This window comes from Canis lupus, chromosome 38, assembly GCF_003254725.2.
Source record: "Canis lupus dingo isolate Sandy chromosome 38, ASM325472v2, whole genome shotgun sequence".
In the NCBI taxonomy this organism is placed as follows: domain Eukaryota; kingdom Metazoa; phylum Chordata; class Mammalia; order Carnivora; family Canidae; genus Canis; species Canis lupus.
In genome coordinates, this window is record NC_064280.1 from 5068749 (window position 1) to 5092010 (window position 23262).

At 33.3% G+C, this 23262-nt stretch overlaps 1 long non-coding RNA gene across 1 annotated transcript; it reads left to right on the plus strand.

Moving 5' to 3' along the window:
* The first annotated feature begins 4604 nt into the window (after nucleotides 1-4604).
* On the plus strand, nucleotides 4605-17403 carry LOC125754574 (uncharacterized). The gene is made up of 3 exons (XR_007409198.1): nucleotides 4605-4735; nucleotides 5452-5530; nucleotides 14528-17403. It is a non-coding gene; the product is annotated as an uncharacterized LOC125754574 (long non-coding RNA).
* The last annotated feature ends 5859 nt before the right edge of the window (nucleotides 17404-23262 follow it).

Genomic DNA, 23262 nt, shown 5'->3' on the forward strand with positions numbered 1-23262 from the left:
GAAGTATTTTATATAGTGATAAAGTGATAGGGAGAGAAAGAAACCAGAACAAAGACTAGGAGATACATTGTGTGACATGGTGTTTCTTTCAATTAGATTTAGGGTGACTAAAGGAATTTTGTAGATCCCAATTTACAATTGAGGAAATTGAAGTAGAAAAAAGTGAGGTGGGATAATATGAAGTCAAGACTGAGGAATTCAGGAAGTCCAGAAAAGGAATTTGTTCTTGCTCTGGCAGGCACAAAAGAATCATTAAAAGTTTTATAGTAAGGCTAAGGGAATATGAAAATAGAAAATATATTTGAAGGAATTATGTAGTATGAATTCAGTGATGACTGAAGTCTAGAAGTCATTGGTAGGGCACACATCCAGATATATTTACAAGTAGGAATTCAGCAGCTGGAATTTGAATAAAATATAGGGGGTATGGGTAAAGGTTTATGTACCTTCCACACTTTAAACTGGACATTTAATATTTATTATTTATTCTTGTATCTGGCAATTATTTTGCCAGTCCCCAGCCCACCAGCTACAAAGGTAAATAAAATGTAGTTAGATCTTCAGGAACTCACAATATAATGTAATATATATTTCACATAAAATATTTCATATATTTGTCATTCATATGTAATGATTGGTAGCATAACTTATTTTATAGAACTTTGCATTGAGAAAAAAATTTAAGTTCGCATATTTAATGACTTGGAGGTTCTATGGTAAGCTGTTCAATGGTTACATCCATAAAGTCCATGGATTTAGATTTATTATGGTTTGTGTGTATGTTTTTCTACATTAACAAATATATTGGTGTGCAACACAGTGTTATTAACCTTAAGGATATGCAGGTCCTAATCATCCATGAAGATATTTATTTTCTTGGTATTTGAAAAAAGCTACAAAGTAAATGAAGTAAATACTCATAGTTGGAAGTTTCTACACTCCCCTCTCAGTAATTGATAGTACAAGGCAGACAAAAATTAAGTAAGAAAATAGAAGACTTAACACCTCTCCTAATAAGGAACATGGTGATTCTTAGTGCATATTTACACAAAAATATACACTAATTCATGTGTATAGAAAATCATATATATAAAAAACTACACCTCAAAACCAGTAAATAAACATTATCAACTATATATGGAACATTTATCTAGATAGACTAGTCTCTGAACAAAAATGCACTTAATCAAATTTTAAATAACAAAATTATACAGCAAAGGTTGCTGACCACAAAATATTAAATTCAAATCCAACAACAAAAGCATGTCTGGAATATATCCAAGTATTTGAAAATTACATAACATGCTGTCAAACAATCTATGATTCAAAGAAGAAACTAAAGGCAAGTTAGAAAGTATCTTGAGCTCAGTGAAAACAAAAGCAGAATTTACCAAAACTCATCTATCAATGAAACAACTCTATCGATGGGTACATCTACCTGGCAAACAAGTACATCAAACAACTTAATAAGGTTAGTATCTATAGTGATAAGTCATGATGATAGTATGTCCTCTTGATATGATGAAAAAGGCACTTTATTTCTGTGGTTTTCTCACCAAATCCAAAACTCAGTTAAATCATGAAAAAAATCCCAATAAAAGGACATTTTATAAAATATCTCACCAAGACTCCTCAAAACTATCAAGGTCATCAAAACCAGGGAAAGTAGAGATACTGTTAAAGCCTAGAGGAACCTAAAGAGGCTTGATAGTTAAATGAAATGTAGTAATAAGATACTGGAATGGAAAAAGATATTAAGGAAATATAGTGAACATAGTATGAACTTCAGCAAATAATAATGTATTGATAGAGGTTTATTAATTGTAATAAGTTACCATATTAATGTAAGATATTAATAATAGGGAAACTAGGTGTGGGTGTATAAGAACAATTTATGCTTTTATATTATATTATTAAAATTTTTTCTGTAATTTAAAAGTTATTCTAAAATTAGAAGTTCACAAAAAATTTCTAATCTGTTAATGATCAACCAGCCCAATGAGAGTCATAAGAAATATTTCCAAAAAAAAAAAAGAAAAGAAATGTTTCTCAAATGCCTACTGTGTGCCATACTTGATGTAGAGTTTTTAATTACAAAGATAAATCAAATATCCTATGATTAGAAGGATTATTAGTTGAATTAAAAGGGTGTCTTGATGAGTAAATTGCAGTTAGCATTAAATGCGTAATCAGGAAACCCCTGCATTTATTGCTGATAATTGGGATGTTTAATGTTCTACAAAATATCTTCATGCTCATCGTTGAAGAAGTTATTTTCACCTCTGATTTTGTAAGGAAAGAACATTCGCTCTTTTTTTCTATACCTAGTAGAGACAACACATCTCTTCAGTTTTCCTATAGATTAAGATAACAAATTAAAGGCGAGAAAGAGAAAACAAAACAAAACACTATCTCACAGATATTTCCTCTAAAAATTAATTCCGATAGCTGATCTTTTGCAAAGCAAATTGAAAAACGACGATTTTAAATAAAATAAATGAGTAAAGATTCAACAAGTGCATGCTATATTTGAAAAATACTTTGACAACGAGGAAACTAATTAATAACAAATAACAGTGGCTTAGCTCTTCTCACGGACTTTACGTGAACTAGTTCAGAAAGGATTACAACTTTTCCTAGCACCTTATTCAAAGCTGCTCTGGAGTTAGACTCTCACTGACAATGAGGAGGTACAAGTTGATAAAAAAAAATCAAACTGTATAGAATGATAATTTTATCTCTTAAAAGTCAATATTCTTCCTTTATTTTTTCAAATTTCACTTAATGTTAATTTCATTTTTATTTTTAAATCTACTGAGAATTATTTAGAGCCTGACGCTTTACATTCTTATAGTACATTATGTAATTCTAATATAATGTCAGCAATCTATTTGTTGAAAGTGATAGAAACTCAAATGTAAGTGTACGCACAAGGAAAATATATTGTTCATATAAATAGACCGTGGCAGTGGCATGTGCAGTACAGATTTAAGTATTATAGGAATGAGAGAATCAAGTCTCACTGGGACTTTAATTGATCATCTTTGTTTTTCTGTTTTTTTTTCTCATTATTTTTGACCATCCTTTACCATAATATTGAGAACATAGCAATGGCTGTAAGTCACTTAGCATCTCACCCTGTTAACCATCACAAGACTAGACAGCCCTTCCTTACTCTTAGTGAGTAAAGCCTTGATGAAAGTACTCTGAAAGATCCATGCAACTCCTCCAAAACTGAAATGTGATTAGTGAATAGGCAATTTTCACATTCATCAAATGTTCACAAATATTAATTGGGCCCTATCACATCCACTGCAGTCTTCTTCTCATTTGGGATGACATAGACTAATAAAGTCCAATCCCTGTTCTAACTCTAAACAGGCAGAGCACAAAGACAAGAGGCAAATAAAGCAATGTGTCAGGTTGTCATATGTTATCACAAAAAATAAAGCTGTAAAGGGCATGAAGAACAAAGGAGAGATGTTATGTTTAGTATAAGATGGTCAGGGAAGACTTCCCTGATAAGGCGACATTTAAGAAAAGACTTGAAGGCAATTACAACCATATGGCTCTCTCCATATGGCTGGAGTGGGAAGAAACAGGGACAATCTTCCAAGGAGTGAATACCAGTCCAATTTGTGCTGGGCAGATTCTAAAATAATAGGCTAACTATGCCAATTTATATTGCTTTTAACTTTTCCTTCCTTTGCAATTGCCATTTTTGGAATATCCTGATCATTTTTAATGTTTAAAATTATGCTTAGTGTATGCAACACTAAGAATCGTTTTTTTCTCTTAAGGCTTGAGAGAGAATACTTACCTGACAAATAATTTTAACATAGCAATTAAAAATACACAGCAAACAATGCCCATTTTATTTTTCCAGGATAACAAGAGAAATATATGCTAGTGATAGAAAATTAGGAAAATTAGAGAAACGGACCACAAAGACATAGTGCTATTACAGATTTCAATATATCCTAACAATATTTCATCTAATAAAGAAATTATCTACTTATTTAGAATCTGCTTTTTTCACAGGACTACTTCTCTAGGTGTGTTTTACTCACAATGTTCTTTCCCACTCAAAGTCATGTAAATAGTCATTTATCATTTTTTTCTTTTCTCCTATTCCTTTATGTTTTGTTTTGTTTTTGTTTTTTATTTAAGTTTTTAATGCATTTAGCATAGTTAAGTAAGGACAAGCAAATCTGGATGGTCCTGGAGGCTCTTCTCCTCCTCCTCTAGGTAGTTTAATAAGAACCGGGCCAGGATGTAGGAGTTATCCAGTCTTCCTCTCTTTAATAAGGGCTTGCTCCAATTATTGTAGGATTACAGGTGTTCCCTGCTTTCTACCATGCTAAACAGACATAAAGTAGGATTCTTCTCTACTAGACATTTGCCACTGCTCACACAAACTATCTATGCTAACAAATTGTAGGGAGAAAAAGAATTTGAAGGACTCTGTATACTCTATTATTACTCAATTTCATATTTTCCCACAACCTTGCTTCAAATATGCACACACAATATTAGTGTTTATCTGTGACTCTCTTGCATAATTTTGAGCTGTAACTTACTTGTTTTCTAGCAAACATTATGTATTCACGTATACGTTGTATAAATTATTATGTGGAAATTCTCAAGATGCATCCTACTTGGGTACACTATCATCACCCATAGTAGAGAGAGACTACATTATAGCTTCACTCATAGGAGGCTTTGGAAAAGAGAGGTAAGAAAATTACAGCTGAACTTAGAGCAGATCTTAGAGCTGTATATATGTTTTCTCGGGTTTTTATTAACAAAGATGTAGCCAGAAGCAAGGTAAGAGTGCTTATCTGTTTGCTTTTGATGGAAGTGCACATATAGACGCTGCGTAACCCAAGGGTGGACAGTGCCATGTATGAAGTTATTGCTTCTCAGCTCCAAAGCTAAACTTCTGCAGTTTGCTTTGTGACTTCAATGCTTGGGCTCTGCAAACTGCATTTCGAGTGTGCCAGGTGTCCTGTGTTCAGTTTGGCCACCAAAGGACTGAACCCTTCCTGTTGGTCTCCTGTATATTTTCTGTTTGCTGATTTCTGCCTACGTCCTACATTTCTTCCCCCGGCATCGGCAGTCCCTTTCTGTATCAGCAGTTGAACACGGTTCACAGGTTTCTAAAGCTTGTGAAATCAGGCTCACCCACCTCGGGACTATAATATCATCCAGCTGGCAATCTCTTCACAGACCTGGTCCTAGCCTCAAAAGACCCTTCCTTCAAGCTCAGCCAACACTGTCCTCCATGGTGTTCCTCTCTCAAAGAGTTTATTCCTTACTAATTTCAAAAAGTTCTCCTCTGCATCCCAGCTTTAGGAATGCTGCTTTCTGTAGCTACTACCTCTCTGATATGTTAATGTTCTTTTTATTGCACTTTTGGATTAACTTAATGATTTTATATCTTTTTGACAGCTACTGATACTAAATTCTCTGTGTTACAATAGCTGCTATGATTTATGTCTCCAGTCTGGACTCAAAGTGAAACAAACAGGTAAGTATGTTTTCAGATAATTGACTAAATATGTATTTAGGTACTGTTAGCTCCAGAGATAAACATAGAGACTGAGATAGAGCTAGAGACAATGTTTAACATTGTTTGAAAGGACACACATGGGTTCCCTAGGTGGAGGGTGAAGGTGAGGAGATACCAATGAGGAGTGTGGGGACTGGAAAATAAGAGAGAAAAAAAAAGAACAAAGAACAAAGAAAGCATTAAAACGCTTGGACAATAACACTTAAAATAATTGAATAGTCAAATTGTACAAAAAAAATAAGGCCTACCTCAGTTTTCACCACATGTAAGATATTTTAAAGTAGATGTTATTTCTTTTAATTTTTAAAAGGATAACTTAAAAAAAAATAAAAGGATAACTTTGGTTTAATGGGTATTCTACTCAGAAGGCATGATTTTATGACATTTATTTTCTTTATCATATTATTGATTTTATTTATATTTTGACATAAAGGTGTGATTATATTTTTTTTTTTTTTTTTTTTTTTTTTTTTTTTTTTTTTTTTTTTTTTTTTTTTTTTTTTAAGGTGTGATTATATTAATGTTACTGAATTCACTGTATTTAATTTGCTGCCATTTGGGATGCGATGTGTGAATGAACACTTGTATTTTTTTTTTTTCATTATCTACTTTGCTGTAACATAGCTTGTGCTGGTTTTTTAACTTTAATGAAGAAGTAATTATTTTTTGATTCATCAGACAAATACATATAACAGGTAACACCAGCTTTTAGATCTCCACTAAAACTTCTGACATCCCGAGAGTTTTTCATTCCTCTTAAAAAATTGTTAAAAATTACTTTTGAGATTTTGTTTAGAGAGGTACTCAAATAGGGTGCTTCATGGGTCCTTGCATGTGAAAGAATATTTTTTCAGTTTTGTTAAAAATTGATACATGCACGCAACACATGTACGCAAGTAATTTTAGTATTTAGTATTTGGAACACAGTTTTTTTATAGTCTAAAGATTTACAACTATTTGCTATACTTATCTTCTGATTATGCAGATTATGCGAAGGAGACCTATTTTTTTAACAATCTGATTTTATTTTGAAGATATCTGTCAGATTTGCCTATTATATTTTAAAGATGGTATTTTCATTTCTTTACATTTGTATGTAAACTTGCATTTTCACATCCTTCTCATCCCTTTTATCCTTTTGACATAAATGTAATAAGATGTATTAATAATTGCTGCTTTCACTTCTTGTGCTATTGAAAAAGTCTTTTTCAGGGAAATTATATTTGGATGAACATATTTTTTTAAATATTAAAGATTCTACTTTTATATTTAAGATTTAATTCTAGACTAGTTTTAAATATGTTGGGTGTATGGTTAAGGATACATTTAGTTGTCCCCAACTATTTATTTAATGGTCCTCATGATCTGAAATGCTAAATTTATTATTTTTCAAGTTTTGATATGTCCAAGTTTTTGACTGTCCTGAGGCCCTCCATTCTTTATAAGCATGCTTATAAAAGCTATATTTTGATAGGTTTAATCCTCATCAAATTTATTTCTACTGATATTATAAATAATGTATGTAATTCTGTTTTCATCATTATTTGCTGCTAGTACATATGAAATTTATTTTATAGGATCTTATATTCAATAATACTGCTTTTCCCCAAAATTTGTCTATATTCTCTTATGTTTCATATGAAAAGACAAATAACCTGAAAATAAAGGTTCTTGCTTCATCCTTATCAATCTTTATGTTCTTTTTGTCTTGCTGTACTTGAAGGGTTTGACGACAATACTGAAAAGAAATGATGATCTAAGCACCTTAAATTATATTTTCAAAGGGAAGGCTTTAAAGTTTGATCATTATGGTTGGAGTTTCTATAGACTTTTGATCAATAAATACTTCTTTTTAAAATTAGGAATGTCCTTGCATGATCAAATATTTTAGATTTTGTATGACTTTTTAATTTTACTGAAGTCTTTTTCTATTGAAAAGGATCATTTGTCATCTTTCTTTTTTTTCTGTTAATGTGGTAAATAACATCAGCAGATTTTTAAGTTTCAAAATAGTCCTTTATTCCTTGAAACAACCTAATTCGATCATTATAGATGAGCTTTTCTCATACTTTGCAGGATTTAGGTTGCTTTTGTTCTATTTTGATATTGATATATCTGCTAAAAACTAATAATGGCTGTAATTTACGGTTTTGTTAACTTCTAAAAACTGCTTTTTTGCAATCAAGTTTATATAATAATAGTAAAATTAGTGTCCATCATCTTTTTTTTTAAGATTTTATTTATTTTTTCATTAGAGACACAGAGAGAGAGAGAGAGAGAGAGCGGCAGTCATAGGCAGGGGGAGAAGCAGGCTCCTTCAGGGAGCCTGATATGGGACTCAATCTCTGAACTCCAGGACCATGCCATGATCATGAAAGCAGAGCTTAACCGCTGAACCATCCAGGCATCCCTAGTGTCTATTATCTTAAAGAATTTGTATAGTTTTAGGATAATATGTCCTTAGAATATTTGTTAAAACATGCTATAAAATTATGGTCTGATTTTTTTGGGGCACCTGGGTGGCTCAGTTGGCTAAGCATCTGCCTTTGGCCTAGGTCATGATCCCAGGATCCAGGATTGGGCTCTCGCAGTGGGGAGCCCCTCTGCCTGCTGCTTACCCTGCTTGTGCTCTCTGTTTCCCTCTCTCTGTTAAATAAATAAAATCTTTAAAAATAAATACATAAAATAAAATTACAGTCTGAATTTTATTGTTGGTATTTATTTTGTGTGCTAATTTTATTTGTGTCCATAATTTTACTACTGAATTCACTTTTCTAATAATTATATGCTTATTCAGGCTTTCTTTTCTTTTTTTTTTTTTTTTAACAATATCTACTAACCACCAGTTTTTGGTAAAGTCATTCAACTTGCCAAATTTATTTAACCAGTGATATGCCAAATGGATTGGTCAAAAGTAGTTCATATTCTCTATTTTTTTGTTAGTTTTAAAATATTTTTCCTTCTTTCTCTCTCTCTCTCTCACACTGTTTTTCTCGTCTGTGTGTGTGTGTGTGTGTGTGTGTGTGTGTTTTGGTAAAATTTCAGGGAGAATTTTGTATCCATCTTTTGAAATAACCAACTTTTAGCAAAGTCAAATATCTCGATTTATTTTTCATGTATTCATTTGTTTTTGAACTTTTTTAATTTTCCTGTTCCTAATCCCTTTGGATTTGTTCTGTTAATCTTTTTCTTATTTCCTATATCTGAATTCACCCTATTATTTCTAAGTGTTTCTGTTTAAATATATGCATTTTTAAATAGTTTAATTTCTGTTTTAGCTCTAACAAATTTTTGTGATTTTATTATTTATTTTCAAGAATTATATAATATGTATTACATTTTGTAATATTATTATGAAGTGTTTCACAAGCAGGTCATTTATTGCAGAGATGCAAAGCAGAAATTTTTGTTTCAATTCATAGCCTTATTTCTAGCTCTTTTTTGTTTTTAGCCTCTAGGGATCTTTTCTGATGGCTCTGTACTCCTTTTTGCATGTAAAATAATGTTCTTATATTGTGCACAATATTACGTGGTGTTTTAGAGTAGGAGGTTTATACACCTTTTTAGTTAATAAAATTGCTAAAATTATAGTATTCATTCATTTTTATCCCACTCCCCTCTGGGTTTTATTTACCCCATGATTCTGATAGAAAAACTTTATTACAAAATCCATTTCCAATTGATACAGTTTTGGATTTATCTTAATTAAATGCATAATTTATTTATCACTATTGACTATTCTATCCTTGAAATGTTTCTCTTTTGTTAGTTTTCAGATCAACATATTATCTTGACTTCCTTCCATCCTCTTTGCTTGCTTCTTATGATTTTCCTTGATGGTATCGTTCTTCTCCATTATAATCTGAATTTTGCAATTCCACAGAACTTATATCTAAACCCTCTTTTATTTTTGGCTTCTAAAGCTCTATTCCTATAACTATGCATCTCATTGAATTTAATCAACTTGAATTGATAATTAAAACCATCTAAATGATAAGCTTGTCCAAATGATAAACCATCCAAATGATATCCAGCTGCCATCTGAAAATGTTAGTGTATCCCATTAGTAACTCAAATATATATATATATACACATATATATATATATATATATATATTTGAGGTAATAATATTTAATATATATTAAAAGATTTTATTTATTTATTCATGAGACACACAGAAAGGGCGGGGGAGAGAGAGAGAGGCAGAGACACAGGCATAGGGAGAAGTAGGCTCCATGCAGGGAGCCTGACATGGGACTGGATCCGGGACTCCAGGATCATGTCCTGGGCTGGAGGCAGGCGCTAAACCACTGAGCCACCCAGGCATCCCCAAATCTATAGTTTTATAAGGTAGAATTGGTTATAAATACCAAGCTATTTTCTTTTCTAGTTTTTCCCATCTCAATAAAGTTCACCACCAAAAATGTGGGCAAGGCGTAGTTCTTTTAGTGATCATGGATTAGCTTAATGTGAATATAATCCCAGTGAGAACACCTGGAAAAATAGACACAATTGGAAACTAAAATCTACATGAAAGTGTCAAAATTTCACCAAGATAGCAAGAATTGTGAAGGTGCCCAGAATGTGAAGAGAAGGGGAAGCAAAGTACTTAGGTTTACTCTCCCTTGAGTTGCTAAACAGATCGTTAGCCATTCACAAGGAATGGGTAGTTCAAAGACCAGCAAAAAGGAGGGTCACTGATAGATAACTTGAGTTTTCAATTTAAATAATCAAAGGTGATAACACAAGCATAAAAGGAAACTATATTAAAAAACAGCTTTACAAAAGCTCAAATTTACTTTCAAGCAGACCCAATATTTGTGATTAATTAATTCAGTAAATTAATAACAACTTAGAACATAATGAAATAATTGGAATACATATGGTGCTCTCAAACAGAAATTTAAGAACCTAAAATAACAACTGAGAGTAAGAACTCAGTAGATATTTTAGTAGTAGATGAGATATAGTTGAAGAAGGAGTAAGTCAACTGGGAATTAGTACAATAGAAAATAATTTATAAAGATTTAAACATACATAGAAAGATGATTAGAAAATGAAAGAAAAATAACAAAATATTTATGGAACATGGTGAAAAATGTAATATATTATGATTGATTCCAAAAGTAACAGAAACAATATTTGCAAAAATACATAAAGCCCTAGTTCTAAGAAGATCAATGAAACAAATTCATGATGAATACAAAGGAACCACATATAGACAAATCATAAATAACTGAAAACCAAAGATAAAGAGCAGTCAGATAGTGAAAGGATGACATATTTCTTCAGAGGCAAGAAAGGTAAGATTTACATCTGACTTCTCAAGAGAAAAATTAAGATCCATAAAACAAATGGAATTACATCTTTAAAGTACCAAAACAAAACAACTACTGACTCAGAATAAATGAAGGTAAACAATGAAGAAAATTTCTGATAAACCAAATAGAAAGATTGTTGCCAAAGGAACTGTGCTGAAGAATGTAACAAAGAGCATTCTTGAGGCAAAGGAAGCACAAATAAATACTCAGGAAAAAAACAAACAAAAGAAAAGCAATGGAAAAGTAAATATGTGAAAAAAATCAAATTATAAATTGATACTTATAAGCAGTAATGGCATCTTAATGAATTTAAAATATGTAGACAATATTCCTGATAATAGTTGTATACAATGTTCTGTGAAGGTAAATTAATATGATTTTTATTTTAATGTATTACAATTCCTTCATATTTTTAATAGATTTTGATTTCTTTATTTTTTCTATCAGTTACTGAGAGAATAATGATCAATCTTCCACTTTCTCAATTTGTCTCTTTCCCCTTTTTCTGTCCTGTTGTTTTACAATACTTTCAAATTATATGTTTAGGTTTATAGAGACTTAGCATTTTATTTTTTCTATTATTTGACATTAATTTTGGGGTATGCTTTCTTTGTTTCTAGTAATACATTTTGTCTGTGTGTTTTACTTGTTATTAGCATAGCTAAATAATATTTGTGCACCTAATACTTGCCTTTTTTATACTACTACTTTCAAGCTTTTTAAGGTATTTCTGGCATGCTTGGGTGGCTTAGTTGGTTAAGTGTCTTCCACTCAGGTCATGATCTTGGGGTCCTGGGATGGAGCCCCACATCAGGCTCCTTGCTCAGTGGGGAGTCTGCTTTTCCCTCTGTTCCTCCCCCCATCCATGCTCCCTCTCTTTCATAAATAAATAAATAAATAAATAAATAAATAAATAAATAAATAAAACCTTTAAAAAAATTATGTTACTTCTTATTAGCAATTGGGTCTATTTTACTAAATATTCTATTAAGCTGTAGACCATGGGTCAGCAGACTGCTTCCAACTGGCTAAATCTCACCCCCCATTTATTTTGTAAAGTACCACCTTGTTCATTGAGTTACATTTGGCTACTTTCATGCTTCAACTGCCAAGCTGAGCAGTTGTGATAGAAACCACAAGGCCAACCAATTTCAAAACATTCCCTAACTGGTTCTTTACAGAAAATGTTTATCTATCCTGACCTAGGTAAAAACAGATTTTTAAATGTATATATTTGTACATATATATTTAATATAATTATGTTTTAGCTAAGTCTATCATTTTACTACATGTTTAATAATTCTGACATTTATTCTGTGTTTCTTTCAACATTTTTGAACTAATGATATATTTCACTCTTCCATTTTCCTTTCTATTAGCTTGTTCATTGTATACCAACTTGATATTCTTTTTGTGGTTATATGAGTTATAAAATTCACAGTTATTATTTAAGAAGGTCACATAAACTTTTATGTAAAAAAATTAATAATTTTAAAACATCCTGAAAATGTAAGGAATGTAGAACACTATAACTCCATTTATATCTCGTGTGAATTTTCTCTCATTGTTGTACGTATTTTTATTTTATCCGTATTTTAGACTCATAAACCATTATTAATTACAGTGTAATGTAAAGAGAGCCAGTTGACTCCAGTACACACAGTGAGTTATATTATAGGACAGGAACAGCTGGTTTAGGGACCTCAGGTCTTCTGGAAGTCTACCTATCTTTGCTTTAGGGACAGATATTATCCCTTTATACTAGAAAGTAACCTACCAAAGGCAGATAGTATTTCTTGTTCCCAAAGCTTTCACTATATGAAGAACTTGTAAAGATTTTCTGGAATACAAGGCAATCAGAGCCTCACTTACAAGATATGTGGCCCACAGAGAATCTTCTAACTAATTACCTCTCAGCATTAAATGATAACAAAAGCTGGCACAGAGAGTAAAAGACGAGGAGTGATGTCAGCAAGGTAGAAGAATAAGAGCTCCCCTACTCATATCTCCCTCAGCAACAATGATTTGGCAGCCATCCAAAGACAAAGTGCCTTGTGGGTGCTTAGAGATCCAGGTAGGAAATTGTGACACCCCTTTGGAGTCCAAAATTGCCAAGGCAGGTCTGTGACCAGATGGCCAATTCACCCTCTGTGGTCCTGGGATCCAGGAAGAGTCATGCCCACTTCTACCTTGGGTGATAGGTAGGCCTGCAGACTTTGAACCTAAAATGGCCAGTGATGTGGGTCCAGCCCCTCTCAGCTACAGTCTAGGAGCCCCTGGAAGAAAGCTCAGTGAAGCCAGTCTGACTGTAGCTATTGCATTATTAATATTTCTATAGGATTTTACAATTATATTAATGAACAAATTTGTCAAATTAACTCTTCTCCCATTTTTTTCTTTTTCTTATCTTTTTTCCCCAGCACTATTAAAGTATAGTTGACAAGCAAAATTGTATCTATTTAAGGTATACAAAATGATGGGTTAGCATACATAGACATTTTGACATGATCACCACAACCAAGTTAGTTAACACATCCATGTTAGTTACTTGTTTTTTCTTCTTTGGTGTGGTAAGAAGACTTACTACCATTTACTTTTGCTTAATATGCGTCTTTTTTGTACTGAGTCTTCGGTTCAATGAAGGCTTTGTTTCCTTTAGTAGTTTGTGATACATGTAAGTACTACTACCTAAGTCTGTCAGTGATCAATAAGTATTATTTAAATAAAATGTTAGTTTCTGACTTTACTTGACCACAAACTTCTAAGTCTTTAGACTCCCTAAACATATTGCACTTTTGTCATAATATTAGAGAATATTTGTACTGGAATAAGCACCAGGAACCTGATTCTTATAAAGGAAGATATATTTTAAATTCCTCTCCATGGGAAGAGTTACCTATCCTTTGAGGCATAGCATGAAAGTTAATTCCTTATAACAGGATATCATAATCTCTCCCATGTAATTTATTAACCAAGAACCTCTGTTCAAATAGCAGTATTAGGGATGAATGAAGCATGGTATGATGCATGACTAACTACAACATTTTCCCTGGGGTTATCTGAAAATGGAGCAGGAATAATAGATTTCTATAGAATTGTAACTAAATATAAAATAACTAATGCAATTATACATTTTAAAAGTTTGTTTTTGATATACTGAAATATCTAAGGCAAGAATCTCTCTTTTACTTAAAATTATTAGTAGATAGGGGTGCCTTGGTGGCTCGGTCAGTTAAGTGTCTGACTCTTAGTTTTGGCTCAGGTCCTCCTCTCTCGGGTCCTGATCTCATGTGTCTTGAGATCAAGCCCCAAGTTGGGTTCCACATTCAGCGGGAGTCAGGTTGGATATTCTCTTCATATGCCCCTTCTCTCACTTGTGCTCTCCCTCTTTCTGTCAAACAAATAAATAAAATCTTTTAAGAAATTATTAGTAGGCAGAAATAAAAGAAAAAGGGATATTTACTATATACAGTTATTCCTCATTTTTCCTTGAAAGTTTGCATTATGCCATTTCACTTTTAAGACCTACAGTTGGTACCTATTTTCACTAAAACCAAAAGAAATACAAATATTATTTTTGATTTTATGAAAAAAGACAAAAAGCAAAAATAGCATTCAACATTTGTTTTGCAGCTAGCCTTATGGAAGCAGAACATACCATGAGCAGTGACAATGGTCCCTGCAAGCTTCTTCCAAGGAACCACACTCAGCCTCTCAGCATCAAGCAGCCAGAGCTTTGAAGTCTGTGAACATCTGTGCTTTATCTAGATTTATTCTGTGCCTCCTTAACAAAGTGTGTCCTAAAAGCCAAAGAAGTTATATTGGGGGTGTGGGAATGCTCAAAATTTTTCCATATTAAATTAATGGTAATTGTTTATGCATCTTACATCATTTAGACTTACAAAAGATTTCATAGAAATGCTCTACTTTAGGATGGTGGAGGAAACCTGTATTTATAACTATGATTAAAATGTGTATTGTGGTGTTTCCCAAAGTTATTTTTTTTTAATTTGGACTGTGTGTCTGTGTATGTGTGTGTGTGTGTGTGAGAGAGAGAGAGAGAGAGAGAGAGAGAGAAATAGAGAAAAGAAGAAGAAAGAAGAAGAAGAAGAAGAAGAAGAAGAAAAGAAGAAGAAGAAGAAGGAGAAGGAGAAGGAGAAGGAGAAAGAAGAAGGAAAAGAAGGAAGAAGAAAGAAGAAGAAGAAGAAGAAGAAGAGGAAGAGGGAGAGAGGGAAGGAGGGAGAAAATACTAGATTTTATTTTTGTTTTGTTTTTTTTTTTTAATTTTATTTATTTATGATAGTCACAGAGAGAGAAAGAGAGAGAGGCAGAGACATAGGCAGAGGGAGAAGCAGGCTCCATGCACCGGGAGCCCGATATGGGATTCGATCCCGGGTCTCCAGGATCGCGCCCTGGGCCAAAGGCAGGTGCCAAACCGCTGCACCACCCAGGGATCCCTAGATTTTATTTTTAAAGACTTTTCAAGTAAATTTGGAAAACTCAAATCTATTTCTCTTGGAAACTCAGTTTTCTGTATATTAAAGACTGAAAAGTTCTGCAATAAATAAGTGTTTCACTTTGACACAAGGTTTCTTAAATGCATTTGGGAGGGGGCTCCCCTGGAATCAGAGAGCAGAAAATAGCACTTCTTGGTCTCTTGTGATTGTTGGCTGCTTCCTCAGTATCTCTCTGTTCTCTTCTCCCGTCGCAAAAGGCTCTCAACAGGGAGAGCAAGTCCCTGATAAGGACTGAGACACTTCACTGGTTTTGGACGTTTAGATTTCAGGATTTTGCAGTTACAGACAGCTGAGACTCACCCTAATACAGCAGGCCTTCTGAGCTGAAACTAAATGTGAGTCTACTGATCCAGGGATTTTTGTTGTAGGAATTTGAGTTTACTGCCTTTGTTCTCCATATGGGCTGCACATCACACCTGGAAAATCTCAAAAACAAAAACAAAAACAAAACTCATGTCTTGGTCCCTTAAAAGACCAAAGGGATCTGGACAGGAGTCCTGGCATTGGTAGTTTTTCAAAGCTCTCTAGGTGATTCGTTGATTCTAATAATACAGCCAGGTGCTTCATTTTTAGCCCAGATAAAGAACTTCCCATAAATTTGTGTTTTTCCTGCTTTTTTATTCCTGTTCTTGTTACAAGCTTAAGGGTTTCATTGTATTTTCTGTTAACATTCCAAAAAGGAGAACCCTGATTCACATAGATAATTGACCCTATCTTTGTTTACAGGTAATGTGAGTCCTTGTTTCTCAAAATTTTCGGTTTGTGTGTTTTCACACTAGGTCACGTCCTAATTTGCTGGCCAACAAATGGATTCTTACTTTGCATAAGGACCCTATATTTAGCCCTATCCTTCCTGTCCTTTGGGAGCAGAGTCACAAGATACACAAAGACACAGTTACGCAAAACCTCAAACCAAAAAATTTACTTAGTCATAGTCAAATAATAGAAGCAATATGTTACAAATTATCTCTGCAATAAACCATAGTTGTGGCAGTTTTTCTTAATATTATACATTATACACCTTGTTGGTTGGAAACACATAAACACACATTCTTCATCTAAAACATGTGTTTTCTAGTATTTCTACTAATTACCTAGCAATCACAAATACAACAGGATCAGTCTTTAATCTCTATCCAGAGAGTAATCCAATGCCATTTCAAAATCATTCATCCAGATGTGTATCTTACGACCAATTTTTTTTCTTTGATTAGCCTCAGAATTTACAACTTTGCTTTCTATTTCTCTCTAGCTTTATCCCAGCCCAATATAGATATTATTGTTTAGCATTCTTCAGGCTAGAGAAGAAAAGTTACATTTAATCAATTCCAAAATGAACTACGTAAAAAATCAGTGTACCAATAGAACAATGGCAGTGCCATATCTGTTGGTAAAGGTCAAAAATTCAGAAGTGCTGCCAGACGGCATTGTAGCCACTTAATATGGTAATTCTGCCTGGCACTTTAAAACCAAACACTTGTGCACAGTGGAGTATGTGACAAGACGATTGAATCTTATAAACATTATGGGTCACTCTACTGATATGCTACTTTTTTCCCCCTTGCATCTGAGGCACCAAGTCAAAAATATGCTTTCCAAAAGTTCAGCCTGATGGGTACTGAGATCTACCATGATGCATATTCTAGTTGGTAAGAGCTCCTAGGTGGAGCACTCTGAGGTCAATCTTGAATTATTTCACCCTGATTTCTCAGGGGAGCAGCTGTAGTGTGGCACTTTTTATCTCAGTGAACACACTCCTGAGTAATAAGAAAAAAAATATATGTATATATATTTTTAGTAGTTTTGTTAACACCTGCTGTAAGAAATTCATCTTCTACCTCATGTTAAGTATAGAAATATTATTTTTCCACCTTACCGTAATGTCATATCCAAGTTCAAATTCTCTGTTTTTGGATGCATTGTATTTCCCAAGTGACCGTACTAAAAGCACAGAGTTTATTTTAAATTTGTGCTATTGCTAAACATATACTCTTTCATAGCTACTTCAGGAACTGGGTGGGATATGGGTGGGTATAGTAAGAAAACATGCATTAGCCAAATAAGAGAACATATTACCCAGGGCTTTGTGGAGATGAGATCTAAATTCAGTGCAATTCAAGGAGCCATTAAGCAAGACTCTATGATTACTCCCTTTAGTTCTACATCAATAAGAATCAAATCTTCCCTATTTGGTTCCTTCCAGCTGAGCCATGTGCTTTTCTTTCTTCCATTAACTGAAGCACTAAATACTCTGTTTTTTCAGAGATAGACCCTTTCTGTGTACATCTTACTTCCAATGCTACCTGTTTTCGTTTTCACCACAAGGCTTTTGGTTTGTACACCAATGGACACCAATGTACAACCTTTGCCTTAGCTTTAGAACTCTTATTAGTAGTAATTAAAAACAAGGAAAAAGAGTTATAAATAATACGTGTAGTCTGTATATTACATTAAGTAAAGTGTTCCATAAAAACAATAGCTGTGTGAATCTTGACATATCATTTTACTGAAATGGTGTTTTTGTTTGCTTTGTCTTTAAGATAGTATAAAACAGAACTTCCTTATTTCCCTTCTTTTTGTTTTTTTATGGTAAACACTTTTAATCAGTGATTTTTTTTTTCATTATGAATATAACTGGAATCTCAAAATTCTTCTCAACCCAGCATTTCAGGGAACTCAAACACCAATATGTTAGATATATAATGTGAGTTTACATACTAGCCATCTCTAATCTAATAGATCATTTGATTCTAGAGATAAATTCAAATGGTCAATTTATTTGGTAAAGATAGACAAAAATTATACATAGACTTTGTTTTTAGTGAAAATTATAATGGAACTTTATTTTAAAATTCTGTTATGGGAAATGTTATACTTAATTTATTGTTTTATTTTTTTGTTATACTTAATTTAAATATAATTAGGATTACTGTAAATACTACTTTAGACTTTGAAATTTCCATTATTTAAATAAACATCTTCAAATGCCTTTTGTAACATTCCAAGATAAGTATTCAGTAATTAGTGTGTCTTGAGAAACAATTTTTCATAGGTCTCTCAGTTTCTGCAGCATCTTGTCTTTTGTTTTGGGTGATTATGTCAAGAGTGTTTGTATAGCAAACAACCTTGGAAGACAGAGACGGTGTTTCACTCTAAAGCATAGAACAAATATTTTTACTGTCCAGAATAGTAAAGACACTAGGACAAAGGTTGGGCAGTTTGCCAGAAGTCCCCGTAAGTGATGGAGGATTTCTGACTCAGAGTTCCTCTGCAATGATGTAAACCCACTATGTACACATCAGTCACCTGTACGCCCCTCCCTCATGGGCTGTTGAGTGGAGAGAGATGCATACAAACATGAAGCTTAGCCTGTTTGCTCTGCTGTAATAAAGTCTTCGTTTAGAACACAGCAGACTTATGTCAGCATGAAACAGACTTATAAGGTTGCAAGTATGGTAAGATCTCAGACCTTTCACAGACCTTGACAAAGTGCTCTTAAAGTTTAAAATAGGGCACATGAGGAGTCATTAGTCAACAGGTATGAGGTTTTGGTTATACAAGGGGAATAAATCCTAGAGCTCTACTGCATAGCACAGTGCCTATAGTTAAACTGTGCTGTATATTTGAAGATTTCTTAAGAGCGTAGGGTTTTGTTTTTTTTTTAAAGATCTTATTTACCTATTCATGAGAGACACACAGAGAGAGGCAGAGACATAGGCAGAGAGAGAGGCAGGCTCCCAGTAGGGAGCCCGTTGTGGACCTGATCCTAGGACCCCAGGATCATGCCCTGAGCCAAAGGCAGACGCTCAACCACTGAGCCACCTGCCACCCAGGTACCCAAGAAGGTAGATCTTATGTTAAGTGTTCATATCACACACACACACACACACACACACACACACACACAAATAATAATAAAGAAAGCAGGAGGAAACTTTTGATAGGTTTATGACACAGATTGTGGTGATGGTTTCATAGGAATATACTCATGTCCACGCTCATCACAAGTAGTACACCTTAATTGTATACAGCTTTTTGTATGTCAAACAAAAACCAACCAACCAGAAAAAAATTAATTCATTAATTAAATAAAATATAATGTAAAGTAAAGTTAAATTTATATGATTTTGCCCTTTTTCTGTGTTTAAGATTCAGTGTCATGTATAAATGAAATCTATGGACATAATTAATAACTAAAATAATTGTAAAATGGATTACCATGAAAGCTGAAAGAATGAAAAAAGTCAAGGTATTATTCCTCTTTTTTTAAGTTTTTGTGTAATGTATTATATATCCAGAAGTATATGAAATATACATGTGTACCTTAAGGAAAATAATAAAGTACTTATGCAACCATAAATCAGTTAAGTCAGTTAGCGATTTATTTTAGAAATCTCCTTATCTCATTGCAAAAACATTTGTTGTCCCTTTAAATAACTCCTCTACTTTTATTTGTAGGTTTAACTTCTGCGTGTGCATATTTAAGCAACGTGTTATACATATCAAATGTCTTGAGATTTCCTGTTCATAGGATTATTGAATTTCTCTCTGATCTGCTTCTTTCACTTGACACTATGTGTGTAAAATGTATCCATGCAGATGACTTAATCCTCTGCTTAGAGTATAGCATTGTATGGATATGCCATAATATATTATTATTGATTGCCTTTCATAGATTTTATTAAGTTTTGCCATTAAGAAAAATTCTACGGTAGACAATCTTGCACATGCTTCGTGGTGCACATGTGAAGAGTTTTCCATATTACCTACCTAAGAATAGAAATCTGACATGATGGATTTGAAGGGAGTCATTTAACAAAGCAAAGCCATTCTTGACCCTTTCCACTAAGTATATAACAGTTGCTGGTCAATTTGTAGACATACCTGTGCACACACATTCTCTCATATACACAAAATTGATATTGGGTGAGTATTAAATCAGCTTGGGGAAAGTAGGTATCTTTACAACACTATATAACATTTTAATCAGTAAGTAGCCAGTATCATCTGATTTACTTTAGACTTCTTTTTTTCTCAATAATAGAATTCTCTCCTTAAAAACATAAACATATTTTGTTAAATTTAGTCGTAAATCCTTCACACTTTTGATGCTTCACATTTCTAAAATGTATTTTAAAAATGAACTCTCGGGGATCCCTGGGTGGCGCAGCGGTTTGGCGCCTGCCTTTGGCCCAGGGCGCGATCCTGGAGACCCGGGATCGAATCCCACATCGGGCTCCCGGTGCATGGAGCCTGTTTCTCCCTCTGCCTGTGTCTCTGCCTCTCTCGCTCTCTCTGTGTGACTATCATAAATAAATAAAAATTAAAAAAATAAAAAATAAAAAAAATAAAAAATAAAATAAAATAAAAAAAATAAAAATAAAAATGAACTCTCAAAAAATAAAAATAATTTTTCATTTCCGAATAATTTGCTGATATAATAGTGATTTTTATGTGTTGATTTTGTACCACCAGTCTTGTTCAAGTTCTTTTAAAGTAATAAATCATCTATGGATATCTTCTCTCTTTTCTTTTCAAACATTATAGCATTTACTTGTTTAACTACTTTGGCCAGATAATCCAATACAATTTTGAACTAAATTGACGATAATGGACTTAATTGTTTTATTCCTCATCTCAAGGGGAAGCATGCTTTTCAATAGTCACCATTAAGTCTGAGGTTTGCATAGCATCTTTTATATATTCCTTACAAGATTAGGAAAGTTTAATTTTATAAGTACTTTGCTAAGTATTTTCATCATAAATATATTCAGTTTTTATCAATTTTTTACAATTTATCAATTGTAAAAATTTATCAATTTTTACAACTATACAGTTTTTATCAATTTTTTATAAATTATCAATTGTAAATAATCAATTTGATTATTGGAAATAATCAAATATATTGGTTTATATATATAGTTTATATATATACTTTATATATAATATGCAATATATTTATACATATTAGTTAATGCTTAAATGTGATCAATTAAATTGATTTTGTAATTTGGATTAGAAAGGTTTCACAGGATAAAATTCCATCATAGATAAAATGTATTATTCTGTTATGTTAATGGATTTGTTTTCTAAAATATGGTTAGGCCACGTTAGAGGTTTTTGTGGGGTTAGATAACATTAGTTGCACCCAATATCATCTGTTTCTTGATCTCTTAACAATGCTATTATTTGGAGGTGGCAATGCACTTGGCCCAAAGGATATTTCCCATTCACCCTTACAGCTAGGAGTGACTATACAACTACTTTCTAGTCAATGAGACATAAACACCTTGTCTGAAAATTCAAAGATAGACTCTGAAAGGAAGTGGCTTTGAGGATGGGGATTTGCTTTCCCTTTCTCATTTCTACTTTCCATGAAAAAGATGATATGAATGGATTCTAGAAGCTGCTATGGATTACGAATTGACCTTAAAAATTAAAGCTGGGCCCTTCAAAACAAAATGATACAGAATATATGGATCCTTTCATGAACAAAAGGTGCCTCACCAGACTCCTAATGCCTACCTTGAGACTTTGTGTATATGTCTACTCTACACTAGGACATTTAAGAATTGTATTCAAGTCAATAAATTCAATGCTTTATGGATATAAACCTCAAACTATGCAAAACGGGTGTTTTCCTGTCTATATAACGCACAGAGTGGGGGGATAATATTATCCTGAGGGTGAGCAAGAATTTAAATTGTTGCAAACATAGAGAAACTGCAAAACATTTAACTTCAGGGACCAAAACCCATTCACTTCTCAGACTTTTCTCAGTATGTCTGGTTATATCAATGAGGAAAAAGTGCTTAGCATGACCCTAACATTTACTAATCTTCAAATGGATAATCAGAGTGTTCTGCAGCTAAGAGTAAGAACATTATACTTATGTTTAACTTTCACTTGCTACAAGTAGTTTATTTCCCATTCATTACTGTGCAACTGTTTTAAATTAATAAAAAGGGAGATGTTTTACTGTGAAAAAATAAAAGCAGAGATGGTAAGCAATACATGGCACAGAACAATGAAGATTGAGAACCTTAGTCTCCAAAGGAATTACGCTGGGTTTCACGAAAAAGTACAGACTACTGCAAAAATTCTAACATTTAATTTTAATTAATTATAATAAATAGAATTATATATTTTTAAAAAGATTTATTTACTCATTTAACAGGAGGAGAGAGAGAGAGAAAGAGCAAGCACAAGCAGGGGGAGAGGGAGAAGCATGCTCCCCACTGAGCAGGGAGCCTGACATGGGGCTCAATCCCAGGCCCCTGAGATCATGACTTGAGCTGAAGTCAGATGCCTAACTGAAAGAGGACCCAGGTGCCTTTAATTATATCATTTTAACAAAGAGAATAATTTTGTTGGAAAGCAGCCAAGAAAGATACTGGGAAGATATTTTCTAACTTGAATCCCTAAATGGATGATATAGATATTCACATCATAGCAATATACAAGGAGGAGGCTTGAGGTAGGTGTTTTGGAGATTTCTCTTGTGAAAACCTCCTCCAAAATAGATTTCCCTTTGATCTCTGAGATGTAAAACATTATATGTATTATAGGTGGGGGATGGGGGTGGGTTTCTCCATTAAAACATGAAGGAAGAGCAAAGACACACTGTACACCTCTCTTACTGTCCCAGTAAGGGCAGTGGCCTCTCCTTTGCATTCATTTTACCTGATCAGCCCTGGTGTAGCATGAGACAGGTGCTTCCTGAGCAAAGTCAGCAGTACTGGCCTGATTTTATGCCCAAATGAAGCAATCAAAGGAACCAAGGCAGCATAAAGGGGGAAAGCGTGCCAGATGTGAGGCTAATGGGGCAATGGCAGGGAGCAGGCTGTGCTG